Below are 20,131 nucleotides of genomic sequence, written 5' to 3'. Positions count from 1 at the left end.
TTAAGAGCAAAGAAGTTTTTTAGATATCTTTTAGAAGATATGTTAACAGACTCCCTGCATTAATGGTATAAGATAGATTTGTTCTTGTGATATTTGTGTTGGTCTATTATTTACAATATCTAAATCGCAACACCTTTTAATTAATCTTTCTTCCTTCTACTCATCCAGTCTGTATCATCCTCCCTTCCCCCTGCTCTCACACACTCCCTTCCATACTTTTAATTTCCTGTCTCCATTAACATTAGTCCTCATCAAGGTGAAAAGAGAAAAATACAGGCTACGACAACAAAAAAAGGGGCCATTGTGAATCAATCAGGCCACCATGCACTTTCACATGACACTTCTGTCAGTGTGATGCTGCCCTTGTTTGTCTCACTGATGAGGACATGCTGCGCCGAGAAAAAGGCTACAAATGGGCAAAACAAACTCAGCAGGGAGAACATCATTAGCATATGTTCCAGTGAACAGTTGACATGCAAGGAATTGTTCAAATTGAAGCTTTAATACACACACAGCATCTATACATGCATAAATCAGTTTGAGCAACCCTCTACTTAAAACTCCGAGGACAGTTGTACAGAAATTGCTTTCACCTTCAAGGAATAGTTTGACATTTTGGGAAATACTATGATTTGCTTTCTTGTCTCTATGGTAAATATCAAGCTACAGCCAGCAGCTAGTTAAATAGAAGATAAAGACTAGAAACAGGTGGAAACAGCTAATAAGGCTTTGTCCAAAGGTAAAAAAAAACAATCAGAAGCTCTCACTAATTAACATATTGTATTGTGTCTCCATGGGATAATCCATACACAAAGAGAAATTTAAAAACAACAAGTTATGGTTTGACAGGGAGGTTATGTGCTCGGACTATTCCTTGGCTAATATAGTCCTCTCCTGGTTCTAGTTTCATACTTAATGGACAGAGAATTGTTAAATGGCTAAAACCTAGTCTGTGGACACTCTACTTTTCTCCTTAGTGGAAAGCAAATAAACATATTTTATATCATATTTACCAAAATGTTGAACTATTCCTTTCAATTATTTTTAAGTTTAAGTGAAGCACTTTTAATTACCTTTTTGTATAAAATGTGCTATACAAATAAACTTGCCTTGCCTAAAATCAATTGTGTGGAACTATATAAATGAGAGGACTGTGCGCTTCACACAGTGTGCCCTACAATGCTAATCAATGGAATGGACTCAAACAGTATTTGGTTCAATACCCAACAGTATACCTGGTCTACTGAAGCCCTAACCTCTGCTTGACAGTCTCTAAAATGAGACTGTTAACTGCTTGTCTGCAACAATAATATATCTCCACCATGTATGTGCTCATGACACCAAGCAGCCATGATGTGTCCCCAGACAGCAAGTGTCTGGGGAATCGATTGCAGCTGTAGCCAACACTGAAGTCATTCTAGTAGCGTCCCACAATCTCTTTAAAGAGAGCAGAAGCAGCTCAGCATGGGGGCGAGAGAGGAAACGTTCAGCCTGACTGAGCTGACAGCACGCAACAACAGGACCACAAACACTGGCTCAGTGTACTGCAGATGTACTGCAGAACGTACTGCAGGATAGTATCATGTCAAAGGGAACAGCCCGAGCTAATTTTTCATGTCCTGTCGGTCTGTTTAAACTTAAATTACAAAATGAAAAATAATATTACTGTCTCCAATTATTTTTTCTGACCTGTTTCACTGTTTAATGGCCGATGCTTCACATAAAAGTTTATCTGAGAAACTCAGAACCTCTCGCAATAAGCAATACAATATCAACCTGCAGACAGCGTGAAAGACGTCACATAAAACCTTTCATTTCACAGATTTTAAAGTAAAATGAATTCATATCAATTCAGAGTTTAAAATATTCCTACTCTCCCTCGGTCCACTGCTCACAGTAATAACAAGGGTGAGGTAGATGTGGCAGGAGCAATTCAGGCTAACATCCAGTTCTTCTGAGTCATCCTCTATTCTTTCTCTGATCCAACTCTGCAACTGTTACTACCCCTCCCCTTCCTGGTGCCCTGCCTCAACATCCCTTTTCAGCTGGAAACACTGAAAAGTAGATATTTGCTTCCTAGCTTACATTTACTGTAAATTATATCTATCGATTTACACATACTAAAAGGTATGTATTTATATTTAAGTAAGGAATGGTGGCTGCTATTGACCATTAACTCACTGATTATACATCTGTCAAGCTTTCCATTTTACATTCATAGCGTTGGCAGATTTAACATAAAAATTCTTAGTCATTTTTGAAACAATGGGCCCTTGATTAAAGACAGATGCAGACAAAAGCAGCTTCTCATTTTCTAGTTGGCATCTGTCACTTTTACTCTGTGTAGGATGAACCTCCAACTGACCGTGTAAAAGGGTCTTGCATGGAATTGTGCTGAAAGACTGAGGCTAAAGGCAACAGATTTCAAGCAAAAAGTCATCATCCTCACCAGTTAATTAAATATATAGAAGACGTGGAAATAAAGGAACAGCAGGGTTTCTGTGTTGCTCTTGCATTATAATAATGATAAGGAAAAATATATTATTTTGCATATATACAATATATATATATATATATATACAATCCTGTTTTGCTGCTTAGGCAACTACAGAAAAACCTACTTGAACGAGCAACGCAGAGGTGATTCAGGCTTTATTGTTTGTGTATTCTCAGATAACGAAAAGGCTTTGAGGATGAGGCCTAACTGATGTGTTTGACAACCATGACGCTATCTCTTGTAATGAATATTTTCTGGACAAACAGCAGGACAGAGCTGCTAACGTTAGCCTCAATTCACTCAGTGAGGAAATACTAAGTGGATGTTCAAGTCCTAAACTTGCTTTTTCTAATGTAACCTGTAATGCTACAAGATAATATAGGTAGCTATTTAAAATTCACCTTAGTTTTGGAAGCAGTGTGGTTACTACTGTAGGCAGTAAGCTAGTAGCAGAATTGCTTATAAAGGGTTCAATAATGCCTTTCATGTTGTCATACAGTGAGGATAAAAGACAGACAATAAAATGCATCATACTGTGGGTTCATGATTATTAAATATTGGCATTTTTCAAACAACATGATATAAATATGCCCCCAGTGCTGTGTATTTAATGTTGTCTCAATGTTTAGGAAGTGATCAGATTGCACTGACACACTGCAACGATCAATAAATCAATGAACCATGTAATTAATATCAGGCACACTGGAGGGGCAGTGTGAAAATAACACAGTGTAAGTGCCAATAAACCCCAAACTAACCTCGTTATTACCGTTGTTTCTGTTCATTAAAATCTTTTTAACCTATTTGTGTTACAATATCTGTGCACAATAATTTCATTATAGAGGAAAAAACAACAGCAGGAGTAACCAGACAAGAGGAGAGAGGGTAGCAGGCAGTGGGAAGGCGGGGGGGATCTTTGAAAGCTTCCTGTGCAGCCTCAGGGGTGTTGAACAGACACAGACTACTGCCAAGCTAACATCACACGACCCAAAGGTCTGCTGGGATGACTGAGTTTCTAAGAACACGCTTACTGAGAGCCAGCTGAAACTAAAACCCAAGAAGAAGGGGGGAATGTTTTGTTAGTGGTTCGATTAAATCTCCCTTCATTCTGCTTGGCAGGATTTGGACAGAGTAATACAATAAATACAGAGATTACAAAATACAGATCTACTTTGGTACTGCATCTCTTTGATCAGTTGGATATGAATAATTACTGCAACTAGTTGTCAAAAATTGAAAGCTTTGAAAAGCAAGAATTTATGTTTTATAATACTTAATCTAATTCAGTTTACACTTTCTGATTAATTTGATTTCAGATTATTTCCAAAATTAACACATTTTATTTCCTCCAGGCTTACAGAGACTCAAGGATCTGAGAAACAAGAGCCTATAGAGCAGTGCTCAGAGCTCTATGCAAACATGCTTACAATAACAATGCTATAAGGTATTTGGCCATTAACCAAAATATTTAACAAATTAAGATTTTGACCTGATGATGGCATGACATGAAAAGTTAAGGTGAGAGAGTGCCAAGTACCAAATTTCCTGGTAATCGGTCTAATAGTAACCACAAAGGTTAACCTCATTGTGGAGCAAGAGGTGGGTTCACCACAGTGAATAGGCTTCAACCTCTGGGGAGTGTGAATGTCTGTACAAACATTTATGGCAATTCATCAAATAGCAGTTAAGATATTTCAGCCTGGACCAAAGTGGTATACAGAATGACAGACAGACATTGCCATCGCTTGCATTATATATTCTCTGCTATTTCAACATGTATTCCTCTCTGGGGTTCTGCTCTTCATCGTCTGAAATAACCAGTACCATATATCACCACCACACCACTATGTTAGACTGAGCTGTTGTTTCTTGTTGTATGTTTATATATGGCTTCAGAGAGGCAGGAGGGTTTACAGGTTGCTGAACTGCACCAGTGACCAACATTTGGGGGTCAAAAACACAAACACTTTCAGGCTGAACTGCAGGAATAAACAGCCGGGGCTAAATTGATTTCTCGTGTACATCAGTGACTGGATCCTCAGTGGCACTGCCTTTGAGTCAGGTCTTGCACAATTTCTCACTTAATAGCTCTGTTCAAACCGACTGCTATAAAAACTATTTGTTGCTGAATAACAGAGTTATTGCTTGGGATTTTCAGCCCCACAACCATCCCTCAGGCTACAGGCTTTGGAGGGATTTGGACAGAAATGTGGTTTTAAGGATGAGCTCAAGTGATATGGGCCAGAGTAAAGATCCATACTACTTCCTATAGTTATTCAGACACCATTTAGTAATCCATCTATCCATCTATCCATTCACCCATATTATTATGACCCTTCATTTGGTGGTCATCTTAAGAAAAAAAAACTGTAGCTCTTTTATTTCAGCAGTTTCTCACTCTGAAGGGCAGCAACACTTCATGAGCAAATGCTGTGAAAGACATTTGGTGCTTTGTCATCATTCTGGATCTCGTCCTATGAATTGCTCATTTTTGTTTTCACTTGCATGTTTGTGATAACTGAATGACCAATTCATGAGGCTCTAGCCAGGAGATTCTGCCACGTGCCATCGACAGGCGAAACTATGGATGAAACATAAGATGGACCTTTATTAATGCCAGAGCATACAGCATAGCAGTGCAGACTTATGGAGTATAAGTTGCTCGGCTTTGACTCACATGTTCAGCTGCTGTTAAGTCAATCTGTTACTTTGGTCAGTCAGCCCCGCCCTCCCAAAAAAAAGACATGTTGACACACAGCTACACAGATTTAAACCTTTGCAAGGAATTTGGACATGTACTTTTTTACACATTATTTTTGGTTACATCTTCAAATGTCTTGTTTTGTCTGGCCAACAGAATCCAATGATATTACATTTACTATCATTTATAAGAAAGAAAAGCATCAAATTATCACATTTTAGAGGCTAGAACCAGCAGATGTTTGGCATTTTTACTTTAAAGAAATTACGAAAATGATGATCCAATTATCAAAATAGTTAATTGGTGGTAATTGGTTATACAGTGGATACGTTTTTTTCTCCATTAAAGTCTGAATACCTAACTTCCTCTAATCTATGTCTTGGAAGCGGTTTTGGAAGTGATTGCTCCATTAAGAATATATCAAAGGCCATTAGCAATGATGGTAGTGCTTGCTCACTTCTCTCAGCTCCACCCTGCTGCAGATAACTAGATTACATGGTTCAAAAACAAAACTGCCAAGAGAGCAAGTGATAAACTCCAGACTTTAAATCCAAGAGTGTATTATTTGCCTGTGGTGGAAAAAATTAAATGACCTCGTTTGCAGTTCTCAGAAATACATTGAAAAGGATGGAGAACGTGTTTGAATATGTTTAACTGCTCATCCATATGCAGGCTACACACTGGAAATACTATTCAGTGGAAGAACTAATTAAATAACAGCAGCTAGTGAAAACAAGCGGTCAGTTCCATTTGTATCTACATCAGTTTTGACATTTACCCAGCCTGCAATGCTCCCATAAAAGACAAATAATGTTAAGGGCACAGAGGAAGGTTTTACTGCCTTGTAAATATGTTGAACGTGGAGAATGAGTAAAGGGAAAGATTACTGTGTGTGTTATTGCTAAAGACATTATCACCCCTCTCCTGTAAAACAGATGCATTGTTAGGATTAATGATCTGACGGGGTCTAACAACATTAATTGCAGTGCTTTAAAAATAGATCATAATGTTTACTAAATCTGATACATAATGAGTCCCAAAATGGTCCTAATTTTTCTTTCTCTATGTGAAATGCTACAGTGTGCAATTAAGTGTCATCCATTGTGAACTACCAGGTCTGCTGCCTGAAAATGGTGACAAGCAAAACTGCTTCAATTCATGTTACCAAGCAAGTATTATTATTTACATTGTGCACTAAACCCTTCAGATAAAAGGGTGGAACTTGAATATACATTTTTCACATATAGTAAAGAGGAATAACTAAGGAATTTGTCCATAATTTCCTTATAATTTCCAGTAGTATTCAGGAGTGAATAATTTAATTTTGCACTGACTACTGGGAAAATAGAGACATTGTTAAATTAGTACACACACATTAGCTGGAAATGCCAAAATGTTTGAAATATGTGCAAACATACAGTATATGTGATCTAGTGTCCAATAATAAATGAATACTGAATGAATGCTTACTTTGGTTCAAAGGGATTTTTAATTTCTTCACTGTTTTGACATAGTTCTATCTAACTTTGTTAAAATATAATACAAATATTGTGTTTTGTATCAAACTATAAGGTGACTGTATCATTACAATCATCCTCTGCATCTACATTAAAAGTCTCCTCACAGTGGGTGGTTCTAGTCTTATCAGATTTAGAGCTCAGGTTACCTAAATAGAGAAAATGGCAACTATTTATTTCTTAAAGGATTGGTTTTTGGAAAAGGTCATTTAAACTGGGGCTTACTGTATGTGGTTTATATTGCGGCTTCTTGTTACAAATCACTTTGTCCTGTATCAGCCTTCAGTATCACCTCTATCTCCTGGTCTACCAGTTTGGTGCAGAGGCTGACAATAAACCTGTATTTCCTGGCTCCAACTTTAGACATTGTGTAGCTGGAATCGTATACACCCATCTCCACACAGTGACTCAATCAATTTTCTATCTCTCTCTGAGGAATCAACCGATTGGTTGATCCTCCTTCGTCACCATGGTCACGACCTTTGTACTAGGAGACTCTTGAGGCCCATCTGAATGCAATGAGGAAACCCATCACCATCCGATTAGCCTGTCACAAGGTGGAGATAATGAAATGAGAGTAGGTGGTGGTTGACTCTCTGCCTATGAATTACAAATACTTTCCTAGTGTGCACATGTAGGGTTATTGTGCAGCGGTGGCTGCTTTTCTTGTATGAAACTGACCTCCAATGAAGGCTTAATACATTTTGGAGTAAAGTAAAAATAGATAAGCTCACAATATAAAGAGTTATTGTGAGACAAAGTAGTTTTACAAACTGTTCTGGCATCTCTAATGAAGTGTAAATTGATAATAAATGAACAGTTAAGGGGGGGACGGAGAGAAAACCCAGGCTGTCGTTTGCCGCTGATGAAAGACTTAATTATGTAATTCCATTTTCTTCTAGGGAGCGGAAAAGACACCAGAGGGATGGAAAGCCTTATACACTTGCACAACTGAACACACTAACCTATGTGCAACATACAGTGTGGCAGGATAAAAGCATGCTAACAAAAGATAGCAGGAAAAAAAATTGGAGCTAGATGAATCATGATGCCTTGGGACCTACATGCAGCACCAAATAATCATAGTTCATTTGGGGATGTAAACCAAAGAAAATCATAACTTTGTTTGTTTTATTGCAACATTTTATTACTTTAATACTATCTTTTCTCCCTTTTCCTGGGTGGATGCACCACTTATAATGGGGTTTTGTGTGGTCTAGGTTGGAGTGCCTGGGACATGAAGGCCTGGATGCTAAAGGGGATGAGGAGTAATGGCCTCAAGATCAGGCACTTTTTTATTTTTAAACTTACAATGGATCAGGACAAACTTACAGAAAATTATGACCCAACTCAGTGACTGAGCAATAACCCTCAGCTCTGTCTTTGAGCTCCTTGTTTTAATTTTATGGCTCATGACTTTACTGTTTCTGTGTTCATTCTCACCACTTTCATCAGCTGTTTCCTGTGGCAGCAGCAAAGAGTTTTCAGAGACAGACCTGATAAATCAACTGCACTCTACTAGCCTTGCACTTAATGGAAGGAGACAGAGTTAGCAACTACTGTAGATGGTGAACATGGTGGAGCATTTAGCAGCTTAAGAGGCAGATATTTCCCTCTGGAGTTGATGGAGACCAAAAAAGTGCTAAAATGAGAGGACCAGAAACACAACTCCATGAATCCTACTGTTACTACTCAGCTGAATGTGTAAGGAGGCAACTGTTTGCTAGAACATTCGCCATAAAAACCTTACGAGGTCAGTATTTTGGTATAGTGGTAAGGAAAATATATGCTGTTTTGTAATTTGGGTGAACTGACCCTTTAAAGTAGAGCTTTTGGAGAATTTCATCTGTAGCTAGTAAGGTAGTAATACATGATTATGTTATTAATATTTCATCCCAATAGCTACAGCAAAAATATTGCAAGAGTTTAGGTAACAAGGAGCCTTTAGTTGTGATTATAAATAATGCATTAAACAGCATAACTCAGAATCTGGTGATATTTTATACTGTAAGCTTCAATGATCTACAACACTATTTCACTCGTCAGTAGAGTAGCATATTGGGAATATTACATTTCATTTGTAAATCTTCTGCCCACATCTCAACTATTTACTTTTCAGAGGAGCACTGGAGATCTCCAGCTGCTACTCAAGGAGTTATAACCACATTAGTCCCGTCTCTGACAAGGCAGTTCTTTCAACACCAGTGCATAACCTCCATTCATAACTCTCGCTGATAGCCTTGAGCATTTAACAATTACTCTTTATTGCACTGTTAAAACGCATGCGTTAAGAGCATCTGCTCAACTGAGCTGCTCAAAATAGATTTCCCCCACTTTCACATCAGGCCTTGGCACTCGATGATAGGAGCAGGACATTTTATTTAGTGGAAATACAAGAGCCATTTAGCAGCGGACAGATTTTGGCAGGGAAATAGACAAGCATTGACTGGGCTCCGAGAAGATGGATGAGGAGGAAGGAACCAGTTCATATACAGCACTGCGACCGTCGCCCTTAAACCACTTGACTCACTGAAAGCATTCTCTGAATAAACTAGCTTTGATGAAATCCCATCACACTCACAGTTTGATTTATTTTCTTGACAGCATGAGGCGGAGTTAATATCTTTTCTTCTGCTTCCTCTCTTTTCCCTGACGCCTGAGTAAGACCTATAGAAAAATGTTAATAGCGGCTTTTTATTATTGAATTTGATGGATAACTATCATGTTGACATAAACACATCGTGTTTCAGTCACTTCACATTTTTGTGGAGTAATTTAATGACATTACTGGTGTTCACATGATTGAAAAAGGCACTGCTGCTTCTTTGATCTGGTTCACTTACTTTAGTTTGATCTCATTATGACAGGCACAGATACAGTATGTGTGCACTGTGTAGTAATAGGTTAGGTGTCAAACTACCAGAGGCACAGGTGTTGTTTCAGCATCTAAAAGACACAAGACAAATGTTTTCATTTGAGCTGGACAATAAACTGAGATGCTACAGCTGAAAAATATTTATATATACAATATGTTTGAAGAGAATTAAGGATACAAATTTTACTCCTTTCAGCACAATGCAACGTATAGCATCTTATCCATAAATCATCAAGCATCACATTACGACAAATCAGAGTCAATCAATATAATACAAATCAACATTTTCATATAAACAATGGGTCAAAATTAGCCTGGCATCGCCAGACTAATTCACAAATGCAAATTTGTTTGGAACCTTTCTCTTAATTTCAGATTTCCAGGAGGCGTTGCCAACAGCTAGACTAAAAAGCTTTGGGACACAACTGGACATAACTACAACCAATCAGAGTGTGACATAGGGCTGAACAACATATGCAAGTTGAGGTGGAGCTTGGTCTCTTGTAAAGCAGGAAAAAAAATCCAGACTGGTCACAAACTTTCTCAAATTACAGCTAAACAGCGCACTATAAAAATAATATTTCAGATGGGAAAAGGGAATGCAGTAACAGAATCTGGATTCATATTTGATCAGCACTGCCTAGTTTGACAGTTTGATCTGAGTTCATGAGGATAGACCTGCATGTGCATATTAACTCAACAGTTGTGATTGGTCCGACCGGAATTATGTTTGGATAGTCAGTAATGTCAATGTGTTGAGTTGCCCCAGAGAGGCCAAAATCAATTAATACAGGTTTAAAGCAATATACGGTATCATATTAAGACAATCCAAGCTGCATTAAACTATACTTATGGGTTGCTTTTGACATAAAGAAACAGGAACGGAAATGAGAGCTGTTCTACCAGTGCAAAAAGACCTGAGAGCCTTCAGAGTTCCTGCCAAGAACATAATGTAACAAGGCAAATAGGGATGTTGAAAAGCAGAGCAACAGAGAAAACAAACACACCCAGAGCAACACCAGCAAGAAACGGTGTGACAAGCAGCAACAACCTCCAACAGGAAACATTGGGTATTTTAGGAAATGTGGTAATTAAACTCCATTGTGTCCTGCTGTGCAACCAAACTTTGTTCAAACACCAGTATGTACTCCATATATATATATGTCAGGCTAGGTTTGGAGTAAAGCTTCAATGAAGAGTTGGAACAAGTCTGATTAAGAGAAATCTTGACAATGACCTTAGTGTCAATGATTTATTCACTTAAATTTCTACTTCATGCCTCTGAAAGGTCTCTGAGAGGTCTTGAAACAGTCTCTCAATTGTTTCTGCTACTGTGGCTCCCTCTGTGCTTGAGATAGATCATTTTCCATTTGAATTTCTCGCGTTCGTTTAAAGTTGCATCCAATTAACAGTCCCTCGTTTGCTGCCAGGATGAGTCATTCCAGTCTCCAAATATAACCTGATCTTTCATCACCACAAAGATTAACACCTTCACACATACACACAACTTCAAGCATAAACTTTCCATTACGCCTGCAACTAACTAAAGTTATTTTTTTATCGATTAATCAGCAGATTAATAGTTTGGTCAATAAAATGTCCAAGATGGCATCTTCAAATGTCCTGTTTAAGCCAACTAACAGTCTTAAACCCAAAGATATTTACCATCACATAAGAAAAAGAGAAGCAGGAAATCTTCACAAATGAACTGCAACCAATGAATGTTTTTCAGTTCTGCGAGAAAGAAAATTATAGATTTAATACAGTTCATTTCTCAATATTTTTCTGTAAATTGACTAATCAATTAATTGTTTCAGCCCTCCTCTTCATCACAGACACATACAGTGAAGTAAAGCTGTGCGATTGGAATTTATAAAACTGTTTTTCAAATTTTAATATACAGTATCTTGTGATGTGCAAATATATGCAAAATCAGAATGAATTTAATGTATGTTCAAAATAACGAAATGTGGTCTACTTTTATACATTACATCAAAGATAAACACTATGATGAATCACTTATAATTACAATTTGCTTGGAATTCAGTTCAACAACAGACGTTTATATGAAATAAATAACACAATACAATAATACGATCAACGGAGTTCCACTGAAAGTCAATAAATATGAGTTATTAGTTCTCTCACACAGTCTTACAGTGCACATGCTGTGTCTATACTGTAGTTTATTGTATTTTTGCTGCAGTCTTTTCTCAACTTCCATCCACACATTTACACACTGAATTAAATCTCGATGCTCATTTGACGGCACAGATGCGGCAGTTAGCAAGTGTGACAGAGACGAGCATGAGTGATGATAGTCTGTGTGCATGAACACAGACGTGTGTGCCAGAGAGTGAAAAAGAAATGCATGTGTGCAAAAGTGAGAGATTAATGCAAGCATGTATGTGTGTGTCAGAGAGAGAGAGAGAGAGAGAGAGAGAGAGAGAGAGAGAGAGAGAGAGAGAGAGAGGTGGGAATGATTAGGTCAGTGGTGAATCCTCAGAGCTGCAGATGGCTGGTAATGTCATGCAGCGCTGAATTAATTTCTCTTGACATCTTTGATTTCTCGTTGTGACGCACACAGTGAATTTTCTCCTCTGATAGATTGTCACTGAGGCTCAGCTCAATCCTGATCAAGATGACATGCTGATAGCGAAAGCAAGGTTTCATTCCTGAGCCACTACATTATCCATTTTGACAGAAAAAAACAAATCACCAGCTTAACTTTAATATTCACTATTTTTTCCAAGATGCAGGCTGGTCAAATTATACAATATTATGTTCTTATTCTGTGTTTTTTATGGATTGAATGGCTATCTGAGGTTTTTGTCCAGACTCACTGTTCAAATGTCATTTTAGAACAAAACTTGACATAGTTTCTTAGCAACACCAAGTGCTGTAATCACCGTGGTGAGAGATGAAGTGGTGGCCAGTAAAAGAAAACTCTGGCACATCACAACATCTGTATGATCCATGTGTCATAACCACTTAACTCAAAATTGGCTTTTAGTACAGCTTTTTCTTACAAAATGCAGTAATTAGTCCTCACAGCCCACTAAGATGCACATAAAATACTCCTGAAGCACACAACAATATAATCGATCCACTGGATAGCCATAGATATCCTAGTTGGAAAGTATATTCTGCTCTCATGAGTGCATCAGGAGTGTTGCATTCTGGGTCGGGTCAGCACGGCGCACACGCTTGCTTTCCCCCTCAAGACTCAGTCAACAAACACCTACGCTCATAATAAAGCACACTGTGGGCTGCCATGATGGGCTCAGACCACAGGAGGAGATTAAATTCAGCCGTATGTTCATTTCAAATCAGCTCGCCAAAGCAGAAAAGGGAGACAAGGCAGCTGTCTATGTACATATATCTAATATTAACTGTCTGTACAGACTGCTGAGTAATAGGAAACAAGCTGCTGGGAGAGTAGTAAAGCTTTTGTCATTCAACTTATATGCATTTCATGAACGTTTTAAATATAATTTTTCAATAATGTCTTCAGCTGTAGCAATGTTGCTCGGTCTGAAAATGTGTTCACACATTGTTTTTAGTTATTCAGTGAAATATCTCAACGTGTACTTAAAGGATTGACACCAAATGTGTACAGATATCGACAGTCCCCAGACAATGAAACCTAATGACTTTGATGATCTCCTGATATTTCCTCTAAGGCCATTATGAGGTTTTGGGTGAAATATCTCAACAACTATTGGATGGATTGCCTTTAAATTTGGTGCATTCACATTCATGGACCCTCGCGATGAATTGTAATAACATTGGTGATCCTCTGACTTTCAATATGGCACCATCATGAGGTCAAATTAGTATGCTAACATGCTAAAATAAGATGGTGAACATGGTAAACACCTTACCTGCTAATCATCACTATTCTAGTCATAAAGCAGCAACCCATGTGGCTGGCAAATAAAGCTTACACGGAATTGACAAAAACTGCAGTTCAAATGGCCACTTCAAAGATGGCGACCACGAGAGCCGACCACACTGAGCTTCATGCGAAATCATAATCAAGAGTCAGTTTTCTTACCGTATTTTCTTTGCCACTGTCGCTAAGTGCTTGCTCAAGGTGGGAATTGTTGGTAACAGTCTTGACCTACTCTATATGAAAAGTGTCCTGAGATCACTTCAGTTATGATTTGGTGTTATATAAATATAATAATTATATACTTTATATAAATTAACATACAATAGTCTTTCTTAATTTTTGGAGTATTTATTCTGAAGAGTAGTTTTCTTGCTGAAATGATTTGTATGTTTAGCAGGCTTGAGGAGGTTAAATCAATATTAGCCTCTGATACTAATCAGAGTAATATAAACTCTTCCTGTGAGTTGGTTTAATAATGTCCCCCATCACTGGTAAAGTCATTGAAATGTCCTCTAAACAGGGTGAGGTGGAAAATGTAGTATTCTTTTGAATCCATTACAGACACACACCAGCTTTTACTCATCATTCTAGCCCAGTAAAAGCCTCTTGTGGCAACTCTTAATCTCAGCCATCGACCAGCAGTTTTCATCTATCCTCCTCATCCATCATTTTTCTATCAGCTACTCCGGTCTGAGCTTCCAGGGGAGTCCTGCTGAGGCTGTGTGAGGGATACATCAATTATTCATGTCTTGTTCTCTGGCCACAAGGACAGCGGTGCCAGAGTCAACTCGGCCCTCAGCAGTGATGTATTGGTGCGATAAAAAAAAACCTCTTCTCACAGCAGCCTCGGTCCAGTTCCTGCTCATCCGCACCAACCACAGTGTGACATCTGCACAGAGTCACGAAGGAAGTGACAGTTTTATTCAGCTGCACCATGTTCCTGCATGGCTTCAGGCCAATCAAGGCTAACAACATAACAGCAGCCTGAGAGGAGGGTGTGATGATTGGTTGTTAGGCTTACTGGGTCATAGCTCCTCCCCAGCTGCAAAGTCCCCTTTGGGAGAATCTGCAGCCTTACATGAGTCACGTCATTGTTCCCCTGCTTGGGCTCTTAGTGTGCACCGTCACCCTGGTGGCACCAAGGCAGCTAGCAACACCATGTCAAACACAGTGACGTCAGCTCTCTGCATCCATTTTGGCTTTGCTCACTGCAAAATGGACTGAAGAGGAGTCAGAGTTAGGGCAGCTGAGAGGTGCATTTAAAAACCTGCTGCACAATAGATTAAAAACTGTTGTGCACAGTACAGCTGTGTGCACAAAATTAATTTTATATGTACCAGCAGCTCACATTAGTGTCATTATCTAATGATCAGTACATTAGCATTCACCATTCGTATAATGTCTCTAGAAGTTAATAGTGTTGTGACCTGCCGTCATCTCGAAATGTCTTTCACTGAAGGTGTGTTTGTTGGAAAATGGCTGACCTACTGAGAACCGACAAATTACAAATATGAAACAAAACCGATGTGTCAAATGAAAGGCACTATAAGTGAAATTGAGATTTTGTCTAACTTCCTGTCCGTTCTTGCAGTTACCAGTCCCCTCCTCCCCTCCTCCCCTCCTCCCCTCATCACCACACTGACATTCTGCTGCCTGCTCTTGAAGACCACCTCTTTGTGGAGTTCTCTCTCCCGATTGGATAAAGTAGGAATGGGTTACCAGAAAATGTATTCTCAGTTTACTGCAGAAGGCAGGGACTGAGAGACCCATGTTACTGACTGAACACTCTTATATCAGTGATGGCTGTCGGTATGTAGAACTATCTAACTTAATTTAACAACAAAAAATATTGCTTACAGTACCTTTAATCATTACTTAGACAATCATCTCAGACAAAGCAACTATGAAAAGTCAGGGAATGACCAAAATGATTACATTTCCTTCTGAGACAAACATGAATGTCTGTACCAAATTTCACACCAATAGTTCTCAAGATATTTCACTGAAAACCACAAATGTGAACCCCACTGTGTTACGAGGAAAAGTCAGAGCATCAGCAAAGGCAGAAGGATCTATCTTTTGGGAACCATGAATGCCTGTACAAAAAGTAAAATATTTTACAAGATGAATGAAAACTCATTGCTGTTGATGCTAAATAAAAATTCAAGCAATCATCACAGTCAGTAGAGACCATGAATTTCACATTATCAATCCAGTAGATGTTGAGATATTTCACAAAAATAAAAAAAAAGTCCTGAGATGAAAAAAATAAACATTAACATTTGTAATAGCAAACTATGCACTTCAAGGCAACATCGCTACTTTCAAGGAGAAAGTGAATTATTCCTAGACACCAAAGAATATGTAGGCCAAAGTCACTATGCAGATATCATTGCCACCACATTCTGCAGATGCTCTGCTGCAGCTCTTCTCTCTCAGTGAACAATGGGTGTTATGTTTTTTTATGGTTGTGTGAATTAAATTGTCACTACAAGCTTTGCTCTTGCTTCTCTGTGCAACAAAGCTATTTGTGTTTCTGCTGGAGCTGCGGCATGTGTCATCTCATTACCGCCTCCAGTTCAATCTACCGAACACTAGTCTTTAAAGTAGTGGAGTGGAAAAGAGGAGAGGCTCTATTTTACAGGTTCCATAATTTCTTAATAATCTCCTAGAAGGTTTCATGAATGGACCATGTAATTAGGTACTAATAACATACATAGAGACAATAATCTGAGACACATATTAAAGGAATAGGTTGACAATTTGCTAAATATGTTGTCTGGTGTGTGGTAAAAGTCCAATGTGTAACATTTAGGAGGCTTTATTGGCAGAAATGAAATATAATTTATGTAGTTATATATAACTACTTTTACTATAATCACTTAATTATAGAAATCGTTATGTTTTTGTTACTCAAGAATGAGAGGTTTTTATCTACAGACGCCACGGGTCACCTTCCATGGGGTCCGCCATGTTAACTGCTATACAGTAGCTCACAAGGGAAAGTTAAACTGGCTCTCTCCAGTGTTAATATGCCTACCAGCACCTGTGAAGCTCACTAGCTAACATGATGAATGGCATGGATTTAATCTGTACACGAAAACAAATGTAAAGGTGTGGATTTACTGGGAGTTGCATGCTGTTTACAGTCTTTATGTTATTGCTGACTGCCTCTGGGCTCAAGCTCTGTTCTTATCGCACAGACGAAAGTTTTCATCTAACTCTAGCATGAAAGTGAATAAGTAGCTATATTTCCCCAAATATCTAATTAGGTTACTTCTTGTTTTCCTACTAATCTAGCAAAAGTAAAATTTCTTTGAAAATACAGCCAAAATGTAAATGTTCCCATGAAGAGATCCCATTAAACTCAAGTAAATCTTATTCTTCATATTTGTCTAATTGTACACTTCCTCATATTTTACAAATATACAGAAAGATTTCACATAAAGACTTATAGTTCTGCATGTTCAGCTGCACTGACTGTTATGCTACCAACTAACTGGAATTAATCAGAGGTGTACCAGAAAATGGACATTGAACACTGTGTCCATTTGCCATATTATTAGTACCAAATTACATTACCCTTACCAGAAATCTTCTAAGGAAATTACAGTTACATACAAGTTCCTTCCCATGAAAGTATTATTAAATTATTAGGAAAATGTAGCACTTGTAAAATAAATCTTTATTATCCCTGATGATTGGTTACATACATACAGTAGCAGTCAATTAAGACATATCACAAATATAAAAACAAGCAGAGGACAGGGCTAATGAATATTAATAATATGCATTTGTTTATAAAAGCAGAAGACATTAGTCAGACACCTCCTCTGGCACATAAGAAACACATGCGCTGTCAATTGTTAATGGAGAGTTATGTGCTTGACACTAATCGCTGCTTCGACCCACCCATCTAGAGACGACAGAAAAGGCCATCGATTATCTCTCTGTCCCACAGTAAATCTTTAGCGGAGAGGAATGTTTCAGCAGCAGCATCACAAGCCAAAAACAGATTTATGTAGAAAAATGATGCAGGACAAATGAAGCAGCGTTTCCTTGAAGCACAGATCTAAATGTTGAAACAGCTGTGCTAATTGCAGATCTTGACAACACCCGGATGGGGTAGTTGAGGAGGATAGCTGTGCTCTACTGCACCACAACCTGTTTTTTTTTTTTTTTTTTTTTTTTTTAGATGTTAGGCTAATGTATCCGGCACCATTGCTTCCAGCTGGGGGGAGAGGCGAGTTGTAACTTGTGACAGGGCTAATCTCTGTGGACAGACCAGAGCACGGCCCAATCAGCAGGGGTAGCAGGCAGAAAATGAGAACACCAAACAGAGCAGCTCCCTTAGCTCCTCCTGGTTTCAAGTGGAGCTCCAGTGTGTTAAGCTGTGTGAACAGCCCTTTAAATGGGAATGTCAGCCACACCTGCAGCACAGACATCAGGTGATCATCACTCTTTTGTTGTGCTGAGTGATGCTGTGTGATGGCTCAGGGCATAGAAAGATTTGAATCAAATAATTCAACATGTTGATTCTTTTCGATCTTTAGCCACAGACTGTAGAACAACATGGACATATTGTCAGCACTATTGTATCATTCCTCTAAAGGGATTACGGCAGCTCCTCTTGATTATTTTCATTATCGATTAAACTGCTGATTATTTTCTCAATTCATTCCTAATCATTTTGGCAATAAAAATGTCAGAAATTTGTAAAAAATGTGCCCAAGTAGACATATTTAGATAGCTTGTGTCATTCAGTTTACTATCATATGTGAGAAACTGAAGCATCAAATCCTGACAGTTGAGAAGGTGGAACCAGCAATGTTTTTGATTGAAGATGACTGCATGGTGTATAATTATCAAAGTAATTTCTGGTTATTGTCTTTTGATCAACTAATCATTGTGGCTCTAAAATTGTTATTTTGAATCTTGGATTTGGCTTCACCACTTGCAGCAATCTTTGTCAGTTACTTCGAAGTTGGAGCAAACATCACTACCAATAACTACATCCTTGTGTTTTGTATATTCAGCTAGGATTGATACTGAACTCTTCTAGACAGTGATTTGCACTGCTAAGAAGGTCTGGGGGTCAAAACCCCCCTCCCCCAGCTGGCTTGGGCCTTTCTCTTCCTGGTACTTCATAGGAAGCATCCAAACCTGCATGTCCGGAGGCTCCTGCACAGCACACATGTAGAAAATGATTGTTGGATGGACTGCATAGAAAAATAACCAAGCCTAATGAAGAGGTTGAAAGTGTGTCAGGCTTTGAACCACACAGCATAAATCTTTTTTTTTTTTAAAGAAAATAGGACTGTCAGTAGTCCTGAAGGTTTGCAACAGTAGCTGCTCCCTTCACTGCCACCCTTCTTGTGCGTTGGATACATTAACAGCTCAGAAACTGCATGAGCTGCAATCATGGCTGCCACAGGGACAAGACATCAGACATGCCAACTTGTAAGAGGCATCACCTCCCAAACACAGAATAGACCATAAATCCTTGCCATCTATCACTGTCCAACAGCCTAATCCTCTTTCAAACAAGAGTTAAAAGGAGGCTCACAATATCAAACATTGTCCCTCTCAGGGCAAAGTCGTTTGAGCACCACTGACATAAACCACCGCAAAGCAACACCACAGAGGAAAGCAGGGGGGAAAAAAATTGCTCATCACTCTTCTCCATCACATTCTCCCCGCTGGGTTTCTACAAGGTCATTTTGGCGCACGACGCAGGAGAGGGTACCCAGCTACACTGACACCTCAGAGATTGTCCGGACATTGTACGGATTCAATTGAACAACACTTAAGAAGGAAAACTTTTTTACAATCTGAGAAAAAAGTGTGGTTAAGGCAGAACTGCACATCATGACCGCGTACTGAAGAGACAAGGCGGAGCAGGCGACGGAGAGAGGGCAAGGGCATCGGTGCCAAAACCATCGCCAATTAGACAAAACTGGATCGATAAACTGGAAGCTGGTCGTATGTGCAGTTTAAAGACATTAAAACATAACACTCGTAACCTCCTACCCTTCTCCCACCACCCCCTCCTGCCTCCTCCTCAGAGTCAATCCTCTGCTCTTGGATGGATGATGATCGCTCTTAACGCACAAGAGCCCGCAAGAACAAGAACGAAGGGCAAATCCGAAATCTTAAAATCTTGTCTTAATGCAACATTTCAAACGAATAGCCTACATTTTCTCATCCGAAGGCCGACATATTTCTTGATTTCCCTCCGGGTACGGGTTTAGGGGTCATACCGTTGCACAGCACAGACCTACACAGGTCTATAAACTCGTTTTTTGTGATAAATAAATGTCGAGTTGTATCTTAAACATATGTAAATCTTTATGTTATCGTGCACCTGGATGCACGGTGCGTAACGGCAGCAGCTGAGGAAATTGGGGGAATAAATGCATTAAAAGAAGATTAAGATTCTTTTAAATGCGCATTTAAAGAGGATTATTTCTTTTCTTACCTTTTGATGGTAAGGTCGGCACGTTTTAGGGTGACCGGGATTCGTTTTTTTCTATGCTGGGAGTCACCCCGAGTACCTGGAGCGAAAAGGTCCTGTGTGTCCCTGTGATGTACACTGACGTAGTAGGAGAGAGCTGCACCCTCCTCCCTCCTCCGCCCCCTTTACTTA

The 20,131-nt window shown here is 38.9% G+C and overlaps 1 protein-coding gene across 3 annotated transcripts in view; it reads right to left on the bottom strand.

The window, feature by feature from the left end:
* The window catches only part of sv2a (synaptic vesicle glycoprotein 2A), a 50,643-nt gene extending 30,512 nt beyond the window's left edge, over positions 1-20,131 (bottom strand). The window contains exons 1-3 of one of the 3 annotated variants that reach the window (XM_051405844.1): positions 19,964-20,131; positions 9,559-9,661; positions 9,297-9,382 (exon numbers count right to left, since the gene is read on the bottom strand). The gene's annotated coding sequence lies outside the window, so the exon portion shown is untranslated. The remainder of the gene's footprint in view (positions 1-9,296; positions 9,383-9,558; positions 9,662-19,963) is intronic. The other 2 variants (XM_051405843.1, XM_051405842.1) reach the window with 2 other exon arrangements.

The sequence above is a fragment of the Dicentrarchus labrax genome, unplaced genomic scaffold, assembly GCF_905237075.1.
Source record: "Dicentrarchus labrax unplaced genomic scaffold, dlabrax2021, whole genome shotgun sequence".
Taxonomy (NCBI): Eukaryota; Metazoa; Chordata; class Actinopteri; family Moronidae; genus Dicentrarchus; species Dicentrarchus labrax.
Note: the sequence above shows the minus strand (reverse complement) of the source record. Positions and strands in the feature narration are given on the sequence as shown.